General features: G+C 44.7%; 1 protein-coding gene across 4 annotated transcripts in view; it reads right to left on the bottom strand.

Annotated features, from left to right (window-relative positions):
- Positions 1-20,160, bottom strand: part of SOX13 (SRY-box transcription factor 13) — a 63,872-nt gene extending 43,712 nt beyond the window's left edge. For 3 of the 4 annotated variants that reach the window (XM_081866339.1, XM_081866340.1, XM_081866336.1), the window contains exon 1: positions 20,058-20,160. The gene's annotated coding sequence lies outside the window, so the exon portion shown is untranslated. Of the gene's footprint in view, positions 1-19,287; positions 19,398-20,057 lie in introns of those variants that run through there. The other variant, XM_081866338.1, reaches the window with a different exon arrangement.
- Between the last annotated feature and the right edge of the window lie 651 nt (positions 20,161-20,811).

A 20,811-nucleotide genomic window follows, 5' to 3' on the forward strand; every position in this document is an offset into this window, starting at 1 on the left:
CTGCTCAGTGTCATTGCAATCTCCCTTGCAAAGTTTGAATGTAGCCCGTCAGCCACTGCTTAAGATGACTGCTCTCTTTTCAGGATTGCCCAGGGCCAATACACCATGTTTTTGTTCAACAATATCATGGTGCCTCTCCCAGCTGAATATTAATTTATTCTGAAATTTATATCCCCACCCTTCCTCACAAAGGAGTCCAGGGTGGCAAACAACAAGCAATAAAATGGTAAAAACAAAACAAAACCCCATTTGGCACCTGGACAGGGTATCTTAATGATCTGAGAAGTCTGTCTGATAGGAAATGAATAGGGTATGTGCTGCTACAACCAGAAGCTTCCAATCACTGACCCCTTTCAGTCCAACACTTTCAAGCTTTGAAACCAGAATTGTTTGATGCCATTTCACACTGCATCCAGACAGGACAGGGTGTGGTGGAGCAAGAGGAAGAGACTGCCCTTTGCTAGCACTTAGGTGCCAGTGAGATTAGCCAAATACTAATCTAAGGACATTTTCACATAGGAGACACAAGCCATTTTTTGTTTCAGGTAGTTTGCAATGCTAATGTAAAACCCCCCCAGCACAGGGTTGGCTCAGTGGCACTAATAGAAGGGGGGGTGCATAAGTGTACTATGGTGACACCACACAAAAGCATCCTGCAAAAATCAAAACAATCCTGCAATTGTGAATTTACGATCCAAAATTATTAATTTCTTTAGGGATTTCTTGCCTGCCCTTCATCATAAGGTCCCAGGGTTAGCTTACAACAACAGTCAAAACCAACATATGCTAAATTCTTGCTCTTAATCGGCGGCATATAATTTGTGTACCATACCAATTGTCTTTAAAAACTTAATTGCAGCAATAAAGACATAACAAGTTACTGAACTTGAGGTTTCCCCCCATTTATAACAGATAGTAGAATCAGAATGGAATCGTATCAAAAATATTATTTCTATGATCTCTGCTAAAACAAAGGCAAAGGAAGACCTACATTTACCATTATGATTACTGATATTACGTTGTTCACAGAATTATTCTCAGAATCTCAACTACAATGCACTTAATACAGCACATGCTTCTGTGGCATCTTGTAGCTTTGTTATTCCAGAACTTGAGAAATAAACTCCATTTCCCCATAAAACAGTTATCTCTCATACTTCCTTTGCTAATAACATTAGCTAACTGGACTGTATCACAAACCATATTCTCTAGCACTCAGGTCAGGAGCCACTCGGTCAGAGAGTAAGGTTTAGACTATAGTCATTATCATTATTTTGGAAATAAATATACAGGGTACTACATATCTTCCCGTCCTCCCATTTGCCAAAAGAGTAACTAAATGCCAGCTGGGGGTGCAGGCTCCTAATTCATTGCTATCTGTTCATCCTAAGGAAAGTCCCCATTTTTATTTTTGTGCCTTGGAGATAACTAAGAAAGGGCCCTGCCATTTGGGCAGAAAACAAGTTTTCTTTTATTGCAGAGTAATAAAACAAGAGAGTTTCAAGACAGGAGGAAACTTTGCCTCTGCATTGTTTGCCGGCATTCAGTTACACCCGACCCACCCTAAAAGTTTAGGAAGAATGGCATTTGTTTTGTTCTCCAGCTCTGGACAAGAGACAAGAGGCTCTTTGTGTCTCTCGGACTCCTGAGGCACCTGTTCCCCGCACCACTCCATTCCTCACAGTGCGCCCTTATTTTATCCCTGCGTGTCCTGCTGTCTGTTCTCTCCAGCAAACAGCTTTGGCAGCCCCTTCCTACACCTGCCCTGATCTGGCACCCGGCTCGAAGCAGAGGGATGTGGGCAAGGCACAGTTGCTCTGCAGGCACAGAGCTGCACTTATGTCAAGCATTTGTTATGGGGAGCACACGGCAGCAGGGCATGGAAAGGAGAGGGAGGTGTGAGAGCAAGTGGAGGCGTTCAGTGCTGGCCTGGCAAACTGGCACTGAGCTGACAAACCCCTCAAGATGCACAGCTGCCACAGCCAAGGACGGCTCTGGGGCTCAAAGGGCACGCACCAAAGCCCTATAGCCAGACAACACAGACCCCATCTCCCTGAAAGCAGTATCATACGACTTTAAACAGTCACGGCTTCTCCCAAAGAATCCTGGGAGCTGCAGTTTCTAAGAGTTGTGAGGAGACCCTTACTTCCCTCACAGAGCTACAACTCTGAGTGGCTTAACAGTCAATTCCTCTTCCCAAGGAACTCTGGGAATTGTAGCTCTCTGTGGGGAAAGACCCAAAAATGATTCCCACTATTGCAAAGACTTTTTGATTACTTGTCAGTATTTTTAACTTCCAAACACCACAACTTGAACGTTTTCCTTCTACGTATTTAGACATATTGATCTGATAATACTCTCCCTTGCTGTACTTGCCTTCCACTTAAGATTGAGGGACTAAGAAGACACAGTTGCGTATATACAAACTGTTTCATGCTAACATGTGGGCTAGAAGCTTTAAAGAAGCAACCACAGACATCGAGAAGGCAAGTTCTGCACTACACCCAGTGTTGAACAGGCGCTGCTTTGAGCCTCTTTGCTTCAAGCCATGGCACTATAAGATGGAAGGCAGAGGTAACTCCTAAATGGTCCTGCATTTTAGGGACAAGGTCCATCCACCCAAGGTGCCGGAGATCAAAGCAGGATAAAATTCCTGCTCTTCCGCCCCCAACCTCCTCTTTGTCTCCTAGTTGGGTGGATTTCTTGGTTATAAGCAAGGACACCTAGCAAACAATGTTGTAAACCTTTAAGGACTTTCCACCACCAGGAGCCATATTGTCCATGTCCCCACTAATCAGTCTCGCCCTCCTCCCCGCTCCAATTCAGAAAAAAGGCCCTTTCTGGCACAGCATGAAAAGCAATGGTATTCCTTAAAGGTGACACTTACTTTAAGTGCTCAGCTGGGATTGCTCTCTTCTGTGGACTGGTGTCTCTTTTACTGCCGGCAGCCCTGCTGGGCTCAGGGTCATGCTGAGACTTTTGAAAAGACAGGGCAATTTTCAGTGTCTCTTCTACCGCTGCTTATATTTGCAAGTGGGAAAGGTGGCTAAAAGGACTTTCACCCTGCTGTGATGTGTTCTGCCCCCAATACCTGCCAAAGGTTTCTCAGTATGACCTGGTACCATGACGTGAGCTCTCTTCTTTTTCTCCAAGTGGATGCACAGTCACTTGTTTCTAACACATGAACACTACAAATTGTGTTAAGGAGCCTTCGGTGCTGCAAGCCACCCTTGTGTCAACTGGATCTGCATGCTGTAGCCCAGTTCCTTCAGAAACAAAAGGACCTTCCTGTGGTATCAGGTATGCATTTGGTTGGCAGCAGGAGAGGACCTTTCCTGTGGTTGCACACACCAGGACTCTTTACATCCTTTCCTGGGGGGGGAGGGCGTCCCACTTCCCTCACTCTTTGATGGCCACCTGCTGTTTTGTGAAGACCTTTCCTTTTAGACAACGGGCATAATTTTAGTTCTCCTGGCATATGCAACCTTGGCTTTCAACTATTATCTGCTGTCTCTGTCTTCTTTGACTGAAGACACATCTCTTTACCCTGGCCTTTGTCACCCAAGATACAATATTCAGACCCAATCTATTCTTGTGACTGCAATTTGTTTTAAGCTATTTTTAATTTTGCATTTTGGGGACGCTGGTGGCGCTGTGAGTTAAACCACAGAGCCTAGGACTTGCTGATCAGAAGGTCGGCGGTTCCAATCCCCACGACGGGGTGAGCTCCCGTTGCTCGGTCCCTGCTCCTGCCCACCTAGCAGTTCGAAAGCACGTCAAAGTGCAAGTAGATAAATAGGTACCACTCTGGCGGGAAGGTAAACTGCGTTTCCGTGCGCTGCTCTGGTTCGCCAGAAGCAGCTTAGTCATGCTGGCCACATGACCCGGAAGCTGTACGCCGGCTGCCTCGGCCAATAAAGTGAGATGAGCACCGCAACCCCAGAGTCGGTCACAACTGGACCTAATGGTCAAGGGTCCCTTTACCTTTACCTAATATTGCATTTTAAGTGGTTGAAACTCACTCTCAGCTGACTTAAATTTTTTATTGGAAAGAAATATGGGATATACTTTTTTTAAAAGTAAGTTTTTCTGAAGGTCTTCTGCTCCAAGGACTTTGCCTTTTCTACCTTGCTACCCGTGATGTCTGGAACTGCCTCTGAGAACACTTTCTATATGCTTCCTCACACTCCTCCTTCAAACCCTTTTTCAAAGCTCACCTTTTCCATGAAGACTTTGACATGACTCCTTAGCCCTCCTGCCCTCATGCAATGGTGGGGGTCCTATGTTTTCTCCGCATGTTGTTGGATTCCAACTCCCATCAGCTCCAGCCAGCATGGGCTATGGTCAGGCATGATGCGAACTGCAGTCCATCAATATCTAGAGGACCACAGGTTCTTCATTCCTGTCAATGAAACTCTGCCCATATACGTGCAACAGAAATTGACACACATTATTCGCTTGTTTATCCCAGATTCTTTTTCTCTCCTCTGCCTCTGTTGCCTCCTGTACATCAAATTTAAAACAAAAATTAATATAAATGACCCAGATGAGCCAATAAGCTAATAGATGAAATCAGCACCTTTCTTTGGCTTCACACATATGCTTCCCATGTTACTGAAACCAAGAACCACTTCATATGTGACCATATGAATATGCCATGTGTGCACCATGTGTGTTCAACGAGTCAAAACAAAATAAAAAAATTCCTTCCAGTAGCACCTTAAAGACCAACTAAGTTAGTTCTTGGTATGAGCTTTCGTGTGCATGCACACGAAAGCTCATACCAAGAACTAACTTAGTTGGTCTTTAAGGTGCTACTGGAAGGATTTTTTTTATTTTGTTTTGACTATGGCAGACCAACACGGCTACCTATCTGTAACTGTTCAATGAGTGTACACATGTCTAATTGGATGCATGTACATATTTTAGGAAGCCCCAGTCCATTACAACTTTCCATTATGCATTGCTCAATGGCAAGACAGACACATATGTGTTGCCCATACCTAAGAATCTCTCATTTGTCAATACATGATAAACATATTTTCCTACCAAGAAAATGTTTTGGAAACATCAATGCTTGTGAAGATGTTCCAAGACTGGATTCCAAAACATCAGTAATCCAAATCGTCATCTGCATATTGATACAAAAACCCAGAAAACATAAAAGTGTGGATAGACTAGGATTCCTATGACCCTAAAGCCCTACTTATAGCTACAGCCATATTAGTTCTACCATCAGCTACCGATACATTTCCAGCACAGTAAATCAGAAGAGCTATAACTCCCTAGTTGAAACATGGCAGTAAGATTGCCACAAGCTATAGCTGGACGCTGGGGTCTCTCATAAGAGTCAATACCACAGCTGGTAATAGTTTGCAAATCCCTTGTTACAAGGGTATGACACACTTTCTCAAGGAATTACGGTACTTTGCGCCTGCTTTGTTTGGCTATCTAGAAGAGCCTGACAAAGAGTTCACAACACTAGAGATAAACAACCAAGAGGGTTTGTGCAAATCACTGTTACTGTTAGAATGTCTGAATCCGCCCTTTAAGTTTCCCATAAAATCTTGACTGTTCCGAGTTGCACTGTGTAGTCCTGTGCATGTTTACTCAGAAGTAGGTTCCACTCTGTTCAATGAAGCTTATTCTCAGGTAAGTGTGCATAGGCTTGCAGTCTTAGTTAAAACTCTCATCGTACTTTTCAAACAACTAAAATGAGCTCTGGATCAGGTGAAAGCACAAGCACCCAAGACCTGGACATGCAACAACATGGTTACCAGGCAGTGTGTGGCTGATGTTTCCTCCACCTTTTTATATAGTTAGTTGAACTTAATTTTATTCAAATAGGTGGGAATGGAGTCATTGTCCAATTAATTTTAACAGTCTGAATCCAAACTTACCGTAAGTGTTTCACATAAGTTGAGCTGTTTAGTAACTAGATTCATACCTCTTCAGAACAGCTTATAGGATTCCACTCCTGTTTTTGCATCATTGGGGAACTATTTTGCCCACTCACTTTAATTACTTCTTGCAAATTTGCACTGGTTCTCTGCTTCCCACATTTCCTGCTGGAAATGGCTCCCTCAGGCTCCCTTGCTAAGCACACATGGGCTAAAACTGTGCACAGGAGAGCAAGGGAATGCATACAACATCCTTGTTTCAATCACATTCTGAGCAAGGAAGGTCTACAGGAGCTTTGCATTTGGCCAAATGCAAGTAGAACGTCTCATGCAATCGGGGCCCCTGCTTTGTCAGGATCCCCAGTAACATGGAGAGCTCCACCTATGTTCAAGCAAACATGAATAAAAGCCCCCAACAGACATTCCTTGCTCAACAGAGGGGAAGTGGGGAGCTGAGCTGGCAGGGCAAGCAATCATCAAGGTGTCGAGGTGGAGCTTGCACAATAGTTGCTGCTTTTAAGCAGAGGATAGCCATCTGTCATGAATGTTTTAGTTGAGATTCCTGCATTGTAGGGGATTAGACTAGACCCTCAGGGTCCCTTCCAACTCTACAATTCTCTGATTCCCATCCATGGATTCAGCATTTGAAACTCCCATTGCAGTGGCGTAGCGTGGGGGGTGCAGGGGGGCCGGCCGCACCGGGCGCAACTTCTGGGGTTAGGGCAAATCCACGGGTTAGGGGGCGCAAATTACTTGCCTTGCCCCGGGTGCTGACAACCCACGCTACGCCACTGTCCCATTGTTCTAGATGCATTTTGCGATAGGGAAATTCATTAGCGTGAGCAGTTTCTGAGCTCTAGGTACAGGCAGTACTGCGCCTAAATTTTCAGATTAAAACTGCAGCGTGGAAGGAAAGGAGGACCATTTTCTGCCTCCTCACTTCCAGCTACTTTCTGAAGACTGGAGAAGAGACCCTCTTAAGAATATTAGGAGGTGAGCAGGGGAAGGACTAGACCATGGGTAGGCAAACTATGGGCTGGGGGCCGGATCCGGCCCAATCGCCTTCTAAATCCGGCCCGCAGAGGGTCTGGGAATCAGTGTGTTTTTACATGAGTAGAATGTGTCCTTTTATTTAAAATGCATCTCTGGGTTATTTGTGGGGCATAGGAATTTGTTCATTCCCCTCCCAATATAGTCTGGCCCCCCACAACGTCTGAGGGACAGTGGACCGGCCCGCTGCCGAAAAAGTTTGCTGACCCCTGGACTAGACCATGTGAAAAATGAACATAATATTTTAGCTGCAGTTCATTCATTTTCTGCTTTGTACTCTGGTTATAAAAAAAGCATGCCTAGACATTCCATTGTTGCGCCCCATAACCTAGGTTTAAGGTGCCATTTAGCTCCTAGCTTTCATAGCTCAGTTTCTCACACTGCATGGATTCACATTTGCTTGTTCAGTCAAATGCTTGAATACATCTAGGGAGGTTGCTGTAATTTGAAAACTGTGTTCAAGTTCCTTTAACACAAGCCTCCCTGGCTAGTAATTTGAAGGTAGGAGGGCCCTTTGTATTAGGATTTTTTTAAAGGAGCATTTTGATATATACGCCCCATGTTTTTATTCCACAAAGGCGTTTGTCAAAGTGGCTTACAAATATAAAACAGAACAGAAAAACAGGAAGGAGTCAACCATTTGAAACCATTAAACTATCAAAGTAAAGCTAGCGAAAAAGCAAAAACAAAACAAGGGAAAGAGCCATGCTCACATACAATACAGTAAGCAGCAACAGAATCAAAAGCTTGCTCTAATGGAATGTTTTTGATTGTTGGGTAAACTCAAAATCTCTTACAGTAAGACAGATCTAAGTATTCTTTTGTTTAGATTTTTATTATTGCAAATAAGTTTGCATAGGACTGATTTCACCCTTTGCTACCATCCTTGCGCTGTGATGAGCAATTTCCCTATACTTCACACCTGTTGTTATTCAAGGGAAATCTTACAGCCTGGATTAGAGCACTTGCGCCTATATCCATGGATGTTTACATCTAACCAAAGATGTAAATGTTAATAGATACAGGTTCAACTGCTATAATCCAAGCTGTATATAAACAAGATTTCCCTTGAATAACAGCAGTTGAGCTGCTAAACTGATCTAACCAACCTGAAGGGGATCATTTAAACACAAACATGGCCCAAAGCCCAGTTTTCATGATTCTGAACTGAAGTTAACATAATTTTATTTAAAAGAGACAAAGCTCTCTTATCATTCCATTATTTTTAATTTTTAAAAGCTGCTTACTTGCTTGTCTTACATCTGCTTGCATCCCCTGCTTTTTGGGTTACCAGGCTTTGTCCAATTCAGGCAAACCCCTCATTTACACACATTCAGTATGTGTGGGACTATGCACAAGCACATCCAGAAGTGACCCAAAAACATCACAAAAAGGGGCGGGGGATGGAATGGAGTGTTTGCAGGCTTTTCTGATGGTGTTTCAAATATATGTGATTTCACTGATGCCTGTGATGCCTTGGACCATAACCCCTGTGTAAATGGGAGGGTTGCCTGTACAGTGGTACCTTGGTTCTCAAATGCCTTGGTACTCTAACAACTTGGAACCCAAACGCTGCAAACCTGAAAGTAAGTGTTCCACTTTGTGAACTCTTTTTCGGAAGCCAAACGTGCTCCGATTTGAGTGTTACGTTTCTGATTTGAGTGTTACGCTTCCGATTTGAGTGCCACACTTCTGTTTTGAGTGTTACGCTGAGGTCCGTCTGTTTTTGCTAATTTTTTTTTTTTTTTTTGCCTTTTGTGGCTTTTTGTTTTGTTTTTGTGACTGTGTGGAACCCGGCTCAGCTACTGATTGATTGTGTGACTGCAGTACATTGTTTATTGCTTTCATTTTATGGATCAATGGTCTCGTTTGATAGTCAAATTCATGCTAAATTGCTGTTTTAGGGGTTGTTTTTAAAAGTCTGGAACGGATTAATCCATTTTGCATTACTTTCTTTGGGAAAGTGTGCCCTGGTTTGGGAATGCTTTGGTTTTGGAATGGACTTCCAGAATTGATTAAGTTTGAGAACCAAGATACCACTGTATAGTCAATTGCTACAGAGAGCACTTGCAGTGCACAAGAAGAATCTGTCTCCTTCATTCATAACATGGGGATAAGGAGACTTGCTAACATCAACAGAAACACTACACATGTTTAACCAACCCTATGCTCCTGAGTGTCCATATATTCTGGTATTCAACTAAGTTTTACTCAGAATAGACCAACTGAAATTAATGAACATGACTAAGAGAAGTCCATAAATTTCAACAGCAATGCTCTTAGTAAAACTTAACTGAATACCACCTTACAGGTTTTACCATCAAAAAATAAGAAAAGAAGTCCCTTGCCTTATCTGCAAGAAAGCAATATAAAAGACAATAGCATTGTTAAGGTACATACACAGAAGAGAGTGGGCCTCTTCAAGCATTGCATTTTTCATATTGTAAAATGGGTTTCTCTTGCCACAAATTCACTGAGGGGAAAAACCTAATACCGTTATGTGACACTTTGCAAATTCTGGTGGGCATCCATTTGTCCTCTATAGATGAAGCAACCCTGTTTTGCTCCTTGGTATTTGGAGATTAGGGTGATTTGGAAAGGGGAGGCAGTCAGAAAAACATAATAGAGATGGCAGAATCCTTTGTGTCTGAGAGGACGGGAGGCTTGAATTGGAGATATATATATATATATATATATATATATATATATATATATCCCCCAAATACAGCCTGGTGAGAATCTCCTTCAATGAAAACAGACACTAATTTCAGACCCTAAAGTACTGCTATCATCCTCATTCAGCCATGCATGCAAAATCCCAGTCAATTGCTTTTCTCCCCTTCCAACTGTGCAAGTGAAGCAGTGCTGATCATCATAAAAGGTTACAGGCCAGTAGATTGCACAAAGGGACTAGTAAACATTCTTCCCATTTCCCCCCACCCAAGGCAATTCAAAACACTATTTAATTTCATAATGAGACTCCAGAACGTAGTAGCTAGCAGAGGACAGCTTGGCTGAAAAGGTACTACTAGATTATGAGGCACATGAAAAGAACGGACGATGAAAGAAGCATTTCCTTGCATAAAGGCAGGATTTTGGATCCACATAGCCCCATTTGCATTTTTCAGAGGGGGCTGGAAATCAGGACCTGAATGGAAGGATATGATTAGGGGCAGGAGGCAAAGGAGAGAAAAGATGGAAATCCTCTCTTGCTTGGACAAAATTAAAACAGGGCTAGTCTTCAGCTTAGAAGGGTATTTAATTGAAGTTGCTACAAATGATGTATCTACCACATTGTTAGGTCTTTAAAAGGATGGTTCAAGCAAGCAAGAGAGGTTGATTGCTAAAGGAAAGCAAACATCCTCCAGGCTCACCATTCACATGGTAATTTTTGGATCAATAAAAACATCCTCCCAATGCTAGAATGACCATCTTCTATCTATAATTTTTTTGGTACTTAGGCACCCATTAGCCTAAACTCCGAGCAGTTTGCAAGAGCCATTCTATTTCTCTCTGAAGAATGAGTCTGCCTTTATTACTGTTACTAGTAGGCCCAAGTCAGACCAAAGGCCATTGTTTCAGGACTGGAGCTGTTCCAGGTTTAGACATATGGCACTGAAGCAGGTGGATTAAGGAGGAGGGGAAGAGTGTGCGTTGGTTGGGGAATGGGGCAGGGGGTGGGGAAAGGGTCAAATGTTTTTGAATAACAGCTAAGTTTCCAAAAAGTTTCAGCCTCCAGCTAGGCCAACTTTCCTCCTGTACAAAATGAAAGGAGTTCTTTGAACTCAACAGCTTCTCAGCCAAGAATCCAATGATTAAAAACTCATTAGCGCAAAGGAAACAATCTGGATGGAGGTGTACACAGCTTGCAGCCAAGTCAGCAGCAGAGTAGTTCCTCTATGCATAGCGGGGAGCATATTTCACTCAGTGGGGATAGTGAGATACTCTTCAAAGTGGGGGAAGAGGGTCAAGAGAGGCTATTGATTTGCTGTGATGTGAAAGAACCATCTATTCCAGTTGTTGGACACTTAGATAGCTTGCATCTGTCACATGCAATCTGTCAGGCAGGGAACAAGGTAAACAAGACACCACCATCTTTTGCCCCTTCAAATAGTTCTAAAGATCAAGAGGTTAGGAACCACAGCCCCATCTTTAAACATTTAAGTGTATATGGGGACCAGGAGCAATGTTTAATTTATCAAATGCTGATGGTTATGGAGGGATCTGAGCAAACGGTGACCTTGCAAACAACAAAGATAGCAGGGGAGGGTTTCCATAAGCCACAAGCTTCTCATTTAGGGGTGTACATAAACTACAGGGAGGAGCTGATACAAGAAAGGAAGCTATTTGGGATGAGAATAGGTGGGGTGAGGTCTGTGTGGACCAACAGGGCAATTTTTAAGTTTTCTTGCTTTAGGTTGACCTCCAGTGCCAACATCACACACACTTTCCTGCCCCACCTAGATAATTTAGATTGGGATTCCTGCCATGACTGTGACCTATTATTTCCCCCCTTTATATAAAATATTGTAAATATCAGTGTGACCTTTCCAAAGCCTGAACACTGAGTGTGTGTGTCCGCCATTCCAGCTAACATGATCAAGAAACTCAATCTGTACACAGTTGAGATGAAAGGGCTAAGCCTGCCCCTCAGACTCCAGGGGCACCAGGGGCAGGGGGTAGGTTTGCTCCACCTTGGTGGTGTTCCCTGTACATATTCATATGGTTGCCCTTCATTCCTACAGAGAGAGAAAAATAAGTGTGCACAAGCTCCCACAGACAAGTATCCTGTAAGGGGTGCAGTGAGTGGTTATCTGTGCACAAAGATATAATGGATCCCCGAGATGTCTCTGCACATTCCCATCCTTCCTATACACACACACACACACACACACACACCTCTCACACACAATTACAGGCATTCTGTCTCGTACAAATCTGACTGCCACAAACTTCCCATAACATGTTCCACTTGAACACCTGGCCAATGGCCCTACTCAAATTTGCCAATGAAGGACTCCAAAAATTTCTGTAAGAGTCATCAGCCGGTCCCATCTCAATCCTGTTCATTCCAAACATATGCACTTCGTTCAGTTTTACAAGTTTCTCAGGAACAAGCGGTTCCAGGCCCTACAAACAGACACACACACACAGCAGTGGATAGCATGGTGCAATGGAGGCACACACTGCTGCTGCTTACTGCAAGGGAGACATAGTAGGTGCTGGTGAGGTCAGAATGGTGCAAATGCACAGGTTGAGCCAATCCAGTACTGCTGCTGGGGTGACAGATAAGTGCCTCCAACTCGCCACACCATCCACTACAAGCATGTACTTACCAGAAAGGGTCATTGTATTCAAAGAGATGTTCTTCAGAATTCACCTTTTGGCTCAGACAGCCACTCTCAGACTGGAGAGTGAGTCCTACTGGAATTAATGTGCCTTAATTTAGGATCAAGATGGGAGTATGGGGCAGAAATCTGATCGTTTTAGTTAAACAGAATGCATTGAGAATCAGAGTTGTTCCATACTAGAGACACTAGCTCCCCAAAGCACTTCCTCTCCTCCATTTTGCTACCTGTCACACATTACGTTATGTTTTACAGTTTGCAAATGGAACATTTTATCCATATACTTAGAATGTGCAGGCAGGAACAGCATATGAAATTCTCAGCTTCGTGTACGACACAGATATACACAAGAGGCAGCTGGGATTTACAACATGCATATATCGTGGAAACCAAGTGTATGCCATTGTATGCAAGTAACACAGGAAGCAAATGTCATGCTTTTCACACTAGCTCTGAAAGTGTCCGGACATCCTTCCCAGTTTGTGACCCAGGAGGACAAAAATCCAGACTCACTGGCCTGCCGAGGATGAAAACTAGCAAGTCAGGTGGCAACTGGTCAGAGATTTCTAGTGTGACTATTTGCTACATGTCTCTAAGCTACCTATCTTCCTCCTTGCCTCAGGGAGAATCTTTTGGACACTATGGTCTTAGCAAGAGACTCATAAATAGTGTACATATCATTATGCCATGAAATTTCCTCTACCAGCCAGTTAGACTGGGCTCCGAAGAATTAGATTAAGCCTCCCCCAAGGAGCTCTGATCTCTCCAAGGAAATATTTTAGTCCCCTCCCCCTGCCTCTTTGTCATATTGCAAAATGCTTTTGAGTCTCCCCTCCGATTCCAAAAGTTGTTTACCATGTGGCAAAGGAGGACTGTCCTATGAGAAACACATGCACCTTTGGACACATGTATAACTATGCAGACATTTCTTTGGATCCTGGTGACAGAATGAATAATACCGGTTCAACATGCAGATGTGAAAAGGGAGGCTGTGTCTTAGAAAGAGAGGAGGAAGAACAAACTGAGCCCTTGTACTCTCTGCTGCTTCAATGAACGGGCAGCTGACACAACTGCCTTCTCTACAGATACTGTCATGGCAATCACCCTCTTATTTTGGTGCCTTGGGTGCAACAACTCCTCTAGTCCCTCCATTAAGATTCAAATCAGTGATCCTGTGTCTAATTACCATTTTCTGAGTCATAGAATCATAAGAGTTGGAAGGGACCCCAAGGGTCATCTAATCCAATGCCCTGCAATGCAGGAATCTCAACACACAGTCCCCCATCCAACCTGAAACCATAACAGACCCTGCTTAACTACAAATGCGCCAGCTGTTTTATTGCTGCACCACTCAGCCTTGCAGTTTCCCCTAATATCAGTATTACACACTCTTTCTAAGAAGTCTATTGTGCAAAACCCAAAGACAACGTTGGAAGTTTGAGTGTTGTCTGGGCGACCCCTTGAGCAACATGAAATTAAGCTCCCTGAAACAACAGGCTTGCTGTGATTGACTCACTACACCTATGCAACAAAGTCCTTTTCAGCAATCGCCCAGCCCACATCAAGTCCACTGGTCAGTCAGTGTGGTGTAGTGGTTAAAGTGTTGGACTAGGACCTGGGGGAGTAGTGTTCAAATTGATAAGCTTGCTGACCCTGACAAGAACCGTTTCCATCAAATAACAAAGCCCTATCCATGATGATAGCCATTTCATGCAACTGAGCTATCATACGAAAGCCTAGCTGAGCCCTAGAAATTCCACATATCTTCTTCCTCTCTTTAAAAATCCAAACCACAGCCTAAACAGAAGAGAATTAGGAACACGACTGCCAGTTTTGCTAGACTTTCTTGCATGGTATCAAATTGAAGTTGAGGCTGGTTACTGTCTAGTTGTTTCATGTTTATGCCCCAATGCCTATTATCAGTTCTCACGTTACAGACCCATGGAAGCTGTGGGAAGTACTTCTTAGCAGCAGCAGCACCTAGCTCATCTCAGACACCTCAAGAATACTGCCATGTTATGGGTACCACAAGGAGCTACTATACAAGTGTTTCCATAGAAATACCTGCCTTAGTTTCCCAAAGGAGTTCTTAATGTGCGAATTTGTCCCCCCAAATATGTTGTGTACAGAACCATCACTCTGCTTAGTTGGGGAAGGGCCTAGGAGAGATGTCATTTTAGAAGGTGGCGAAGGTGAGCACATAATCATCTTGAACTTTAGAAGAGTTTCCTGCAAAGGAACTAATCTGGCGGGCATCATATGCAAATGATCACGTCATACTCATAACTTTCAGTCCCAAAGGACCCCCCACAATGGCATACAAATTTTTAAAACAACATGATTTCTTTTTTTACAACAGCTATAAAAACATTCAAAATAAGAAAGCAACAACACAGCCTTTAAAGCAGGGATAGGCAACCTAAGGCCTGTGGGCAGGATGTGTCCCAATAGCCTTATCAATCCAGCCCAAGGACGGTCTGGGAATCAGCGTGTTTTTATATGAGTAGAATGTGTCCTTTTATTTAAAATGCATCTCTGGGTTATTTGTGGGGCCTGCCTGGTGTTTTTACGTGAGCAGAATGTGTGCTTTTATTTATAATGAATCTCTGGGTTATTTGTGGGGCATAGGAATTCGTTCATTTTTTCTGCCCACCACATGGTCTGAGGGATGGTGGACCAGCCCATGGCTGGAAAGGGTTGCTGACCCCTGCTTTAAAGTATCTCAGTATCCAACAGAACAGCAATCATAATGCTAACTTCCTCCAAAGGCCTTCACAAACAACATCATCGTCACTGCTCTTCCAGAGCTGAGGTAGAATAAGCCAGGTGGATTTCCAAGACCAGCTTCAGGTTTGAGAGGCCCCTGACCATGTGCCCTCCAACGACAACCCTCCTTTGGTGCTGAGCCTTGGTTGTAGTGGCATTGCAGGAAAATAAAAGCAGCTACACTCAGCTGGCTTAGATCCACCCCAGCCCCCCCAAAATGGGGCCCCAGGACAAGTGTCAGCATTGGGCCCTGCCAGGGTGTTGGGGCCCTGCCAGCTGCCCAAGAATGTCAGGTGCTGGTGCCAGGCCTGCAGACATTGCTCAGGAGTGACTCTTGTGGTGCCACCATCCAAAAGGTTCTGTTCATTAAGGGTGGGACCAGATGTTGCAAATGACAGAGAGTAGAGGCATACAAACTCACTGGGTGATGATGTCACATCACACACTGAGAATCTTCATGTATGTTATGATGGAGAGAGAAGCAGGAGATGTGGTGGTGGTGCTTTCTTTCTCTGTCAAACTTGTATCATTCATAAAGCCTGGGTGTCTTCTGATAGGCAGAGATTCCCCTATATATTTTAATTCTATTGTGCTTTTTTGAGTATCATGTGGAATTCAATGGCACACACATACACACACCACCCCAATTAGGTGAAACTAAGATTGGGACAATTAAAATGCCCAAGAGCAAAAACAAAACAAAACAAAACACTCCCATGGACACCTGAACATTGAGTAATTTTCTCCCACCTGACTGGGGCAACCTTTGTCAGAAGCGTGTTATTTGACACAGGGTGCTAAAGCCTGGCAGGCATCCAAAGGACTTAGCAGCCAAAAAAGATATTGTTCCACAGGGAGAGCAAAACTGGGTTATAGTATTTGTTTCAGAAAGGAAAGACTGTCCTCAATAGGTTGTTCTGCAATCTTAGATAAGGCTTGGAATTCAGGTGCCAGCATATAACCTTAGGCTATTTGCCTGTTGCCTCCAGATAAACTACATTCATTTGGATGGAGGACAAGTCACAAACTCACTCCGACTAAATCCTTTAAAAAGTCAGACTGAATTCTCAGCAAACCAAGTAGCACAGTTCACAGTACTTAAAAAAAAAATACACTAGTTGAAAGTTGAGAACAAAAACACCTATCATGATTCTGCGCCTCCATCCCTGATCCCCTGACTTTCTTACTGGCATAACCACACTTGTTTAGGAATCTGTCAGAAAAAAAATAGCCAAAAGATATTAAAACATTTTCATCTTTTACTTGCAAGTATGTTACCAGGTCACATTGGTGTTTTTAATCTGATGTTTAATAGAAGCCCAAACCATGAATTGCCTACAAAGAGAAACGTTCAAATAAATGACAGGTGATACTGGGCGAAGGGGGCAAACATATTTCCAAATAATAGTCCTAATCAGAGAAAAGGATCTTAGTCTAAGACATATGAAACTGTCAAACGAGGATGAATATTTGGGTCAATTCCCACATTATGTAGAGGCCAACCTGGGTTTGCCCCAAAGTGTGCACTTCCTACAGACCATCACAGCTCCCTGATGAGTATAACCAGGCGACACACCAGTTTGTGAACCCATGTTTATCATATTCATACCTCGGATTTCACCACAGTCGGTATCCAAAAAGACCAAGGGGGTTGCCAGTTTCTCCTTCCAGTGGCAGCCTGTGATACATCATGGAATGTCGCTCAGAAGCTTTTCCCTCAGCCTGCAGAATACCTTTTCTGCGGGCAGAAGCTTCCACCAGAGGCAGAGGCCTGGTGTGTGTATGAATCCTTTAGATCTCAGCCCACAGCTGTACACTTTTAAAATGCAATGTGCAAAAACACCTTTTGCAATGGATTTCCTATTCCGCTCAAAGGATTTACGCCTTGCTCTGATATCATGTGAAAGCCTGCTCTGATGGTATTATAACCTTTCCCACCCGCCCACCCTTTGAACTTTAGCACTCTGTGAACTTTAGCATTTGCAAGTGTCTTGTGAATCATCTTGATAGTCCTGGATACAGCAGCAAAAAAGAGCAGGAGTTGAAAGAGTCTAAACTCCAGCATTGCAAGGCCTCACTGCCAGAGTCCAGACCTGCCTTAAGCACAGCGTAAGGACATAAGATGAGCTTGCAGGATCAAGCCAGTGGCCCATCTAGTCCAACATCCTATTCTCATATTGGCCAACCAGATGCCTGTGGGAAATTTGCAAGCAGGATTTGAGCGCAAGACCACTCTCCCTTCCTGTGGCTTCCAGCAACTAGTATTCAGAAGCATTGCTGCCTCCAACTATGGTGGCAGAACATAGCTGTCTCAGTTAGCGGTCAATAGCCTTCTCCTCCTTGATTTTTTCTTATGCTCTTTCAAAGGTTAGTGGCCATCAATGCCACTTGTGGGAGCGAGCTCCATGGTTGTAACTATGTGCTGTGGAAAGAAGTACTGTAGCTTATTTTCTCAGCCACCGATGCTGCACCAAAGTTTCCCTCTTGTACTTACGCATTACAGGGGGAGACAAAAAGCAGGGCTGGGACACCAACCTACACCAGAGAGAGGGAACTTGTGGTCCTTTGTTGTGTTGGAACCTAGCTCACATCAGACACAGCCAAAGCGGTCAATGGCCAGGGATGATGGAAACTGTAGCCCACAAACATCTGAAGGACCACAGGTTCCCCTTCTACACACACATCTTTGCACTCCATCTTACACATTATCTGCTTATTTATTTCACAAACAATTCACATGAGCTACAAGCAGGTGCAAATATGCCTAATAGTAACACCCAATTGTCAAGGTTAGTGAGAGTCGAGGAGACCGCAGATTTCCTATCCCTACACTAGATCTGCACCAATTCTTATTGGATCAGATTATCAATCCTTTAATTGCCTTCACAGAACCAGTCCTATGGATGTGATTTTCAAGGGGGGGGGGGGAGGAGGGAAGATTAGGCCAGGTTGAACCAAAGTTAAGTGCAGCGAACATTTAGGCTTAAATGTTCTTCGCTCGTTTTGAAGCTGATGCTAAATGCTGAGATACTGTCTCCCTCTGCACTTGGAGCAGGGGCTGAAAGCAACTGGATTATCTTGGTTTCTGTGCCATGCACATGCAAAGGCCCTCTCCACCCTCCACTTTAAATGCACCTCAGGCAGCCATCAGGTTTGTCAGATAAGTTACATAATGCACACCCACCCACACACTCCGGTCACTGCACTCCCATTCCATATACTCAAATTAGAGACAAAATACTGTGGACATAATAGAAAAACAATAAGAATATGATTTGTTATTGTTGTTGTTAAAGCATTGCCTACCCCAACACCACAGAAGTGTCCTACCATGCAGAATAACAGTGCTACACAAAGGGCAGTAAAAGATGAGATCCAGAAACAGGCTGTGCTATCTCCAAAACGTAGGAGGGGGGAGACTCTTTCCCGCATGTTATTTATAAGCAATCAACAATTATGAACATGCTACAAATCACCATTCCAACTCTACAATTCCACAATTCTATGATAAAGGAACTTGAGAGTGATCTACATAAAACAACACATTGTTCGAGAAAGCAAACAAAACAAAACAACTGGGGAGGAAAATTCAGGTTAAGGTTACAGTCCTGCCAGCTCCTCTTTGTAAGTGAGAATTAACCTTTTAGCTGGATGGTGTCTGGCTGCTTATTTTATAACATGCTTGGTGACCTCTGCTGGTGCCTACAACTGTAAGAGCATCACCCTGCCTATCACCCATTGACTATGAAATCATTGTGTTACAGAACCCCACAGACTGGCTGGCGAGACAGTGCCCCTAGTCAGTTATAAATATGCTGTTTTGTTTTGGCCAGGAGATGCGAGGGGGAGAGAGAGAGATAGAAAGCAGGAAATGGGAAGAGGAGAAAGTAGCTCTGATTCTCCTTGAAACGATCCCTCAGTCCTGACCAATATGATTAAGTCAGCTCTACCTAAATGCATATATGGCGAGAAGCAAAATCTTATACGGTCCCTGTCCGCGAACAGAGAAAGCCACACTGAACAGAAAACCATGGGAGACGGTGCAGAAAACCTGATGGTCTGGTTTTATTTCGGGAGGGGGGAGAGAGGGTGCGCGGGCGCAAATGATACTTTAACCCCTTCCCTTCTGGGGCGTATTACGGAAGCGGGGGACTCACTGCAAATATTATTTTGAAAGCACTTTTTTTCTGGGGACGGAGATCTTGAATTAATACGCGACTTACTCCCGAGTAGCCGCACAGTCACTCCACTAAAATCCACAGAATTGCTCCCAAACGAGATGTCTTGACGACTGTAAGGAGAGATTCACCCGCCCCCTTTGAGGCGCCGTTTGGTTCTCATGGGGCATTCCTGGACTTGCATTTATGGACTGGAAGAAAGTGATTCATTGATTCCCTGCGTTGGAGTTGTCCCGTCGATTTCAATACATGCGTACACAAACAAACCCGCGCGCGCCGGGTGAGTAGCCGGCGCACAGAGCAGCCTTTATAAGAGTTTGCAAACAGGGACTGGAACGAGCTTTAAAAGAAATATTTCTTTTTTAAAAAAAAAGAAAAAAGAAAACACCACATGCCCTCCCCGCAAAAAAAAAAAGGCCAACCAGGATGCTCCCCTCCAAGATGAATGAAGTTCCCGTTTCTTAGACGGAAGGATTTTTTTATTAATCAGTGGATTAACTACAATTCCGCGCGAGAAAGAACCCAAGCGGCGCGCGCCTTTGCGCTGCGCTTCTCTTTCTCTCTCCAAACACCCCAACCAGCTACAAGTTCCCAAAGGCGCCCGCAAAACCTTCCAATCCATTTGGGGGGTAGGGGGAAATCTCCAGAGGCTTCCCTCGCCCACCAGCCTCGGATCGGAGAGAAATGTCATCCCCTCGGGGGTTGCAAGCGGCGTGGGGAGGGTGGGGTGAGGCGGCGGCGGCGGCGGCGGCGGGGTGGCGAGCGAGCGAGCGAGCGCGGCTGGGCTTCCCCAAGACCCGGCCGGCGGCACTTACTAAGCTGCTTGGCGCTGGCGACTCCGCGCGGCTCCCTCCAGCAGCAGCGAGCGGTTCCTTGTGTCGGGCTCGGGCTGTTGTCTTGCAAACGCCGCCCCGCCCCAGGGGCAGGCCGGACCCGTCCCTCGCTCCCTCCCTCTTCCCTCTCCGTTGTATACAAGAGGCGGCCGGGGCTGTCCGATCGCACGCGGCGGGCGTCGCAAGCTCCGCGGGGAGGGGAGGGAGGGGAGGGGAGGGGAGGGGAAGTGGGCAGGACGCTCCTCCGGCCACCCATCCGTGCACTTTCCAATGAACATCCTCTCCGGCAGCCCCCGCCCGCCCGCCCGCCCGCCAGCCTCCCTCCTCGTGGGGAGATAGGTCAGGGATGCTGCTGCTTTCGCCCTCTTCCTCCTCTGTCCCGACCAGCCTTTCTTTGCTGCGCCGAGCAGGCCTTCCTGGGCTGGCGGTGCGCCACTTGCGTTTCTCTCTCCTTGGCGCGAACTTTCACGCGGTTGCCCGATTTTTATTTCTTTGTTCGTTCTTCAAATTATTTATTTATTCCGCTTCGTTCGTTCATTTATATACTTCAATTCAGTATGTTTATTACAGAATTGTAGAGTTGGAAGGGACCCTGAGGATCATCTAGCTCAACCCCTTGCAAAGCCAGGAATATGAAACTGTCCCATACGAGGATCGAACCTGCAACCTTGGCATTATCAGCACGGCACTCTAAGCAGCTGAGCTAGCCATGCAATTTCACTGCTTAGAAAGTTGC

Source organism: Podarcis erhardii, assembly GCF_964252035.2.
Source record: "Podarcis erhardii genome assembly, chromosome: 6".
NCBI classification, from domain to species: domain Eukaryota; kingdom Metazoa; phylum Chordata; class Lepidosauria; order Squamata; family Lacertidae; genus Podarcis; species Podarcis erhardii.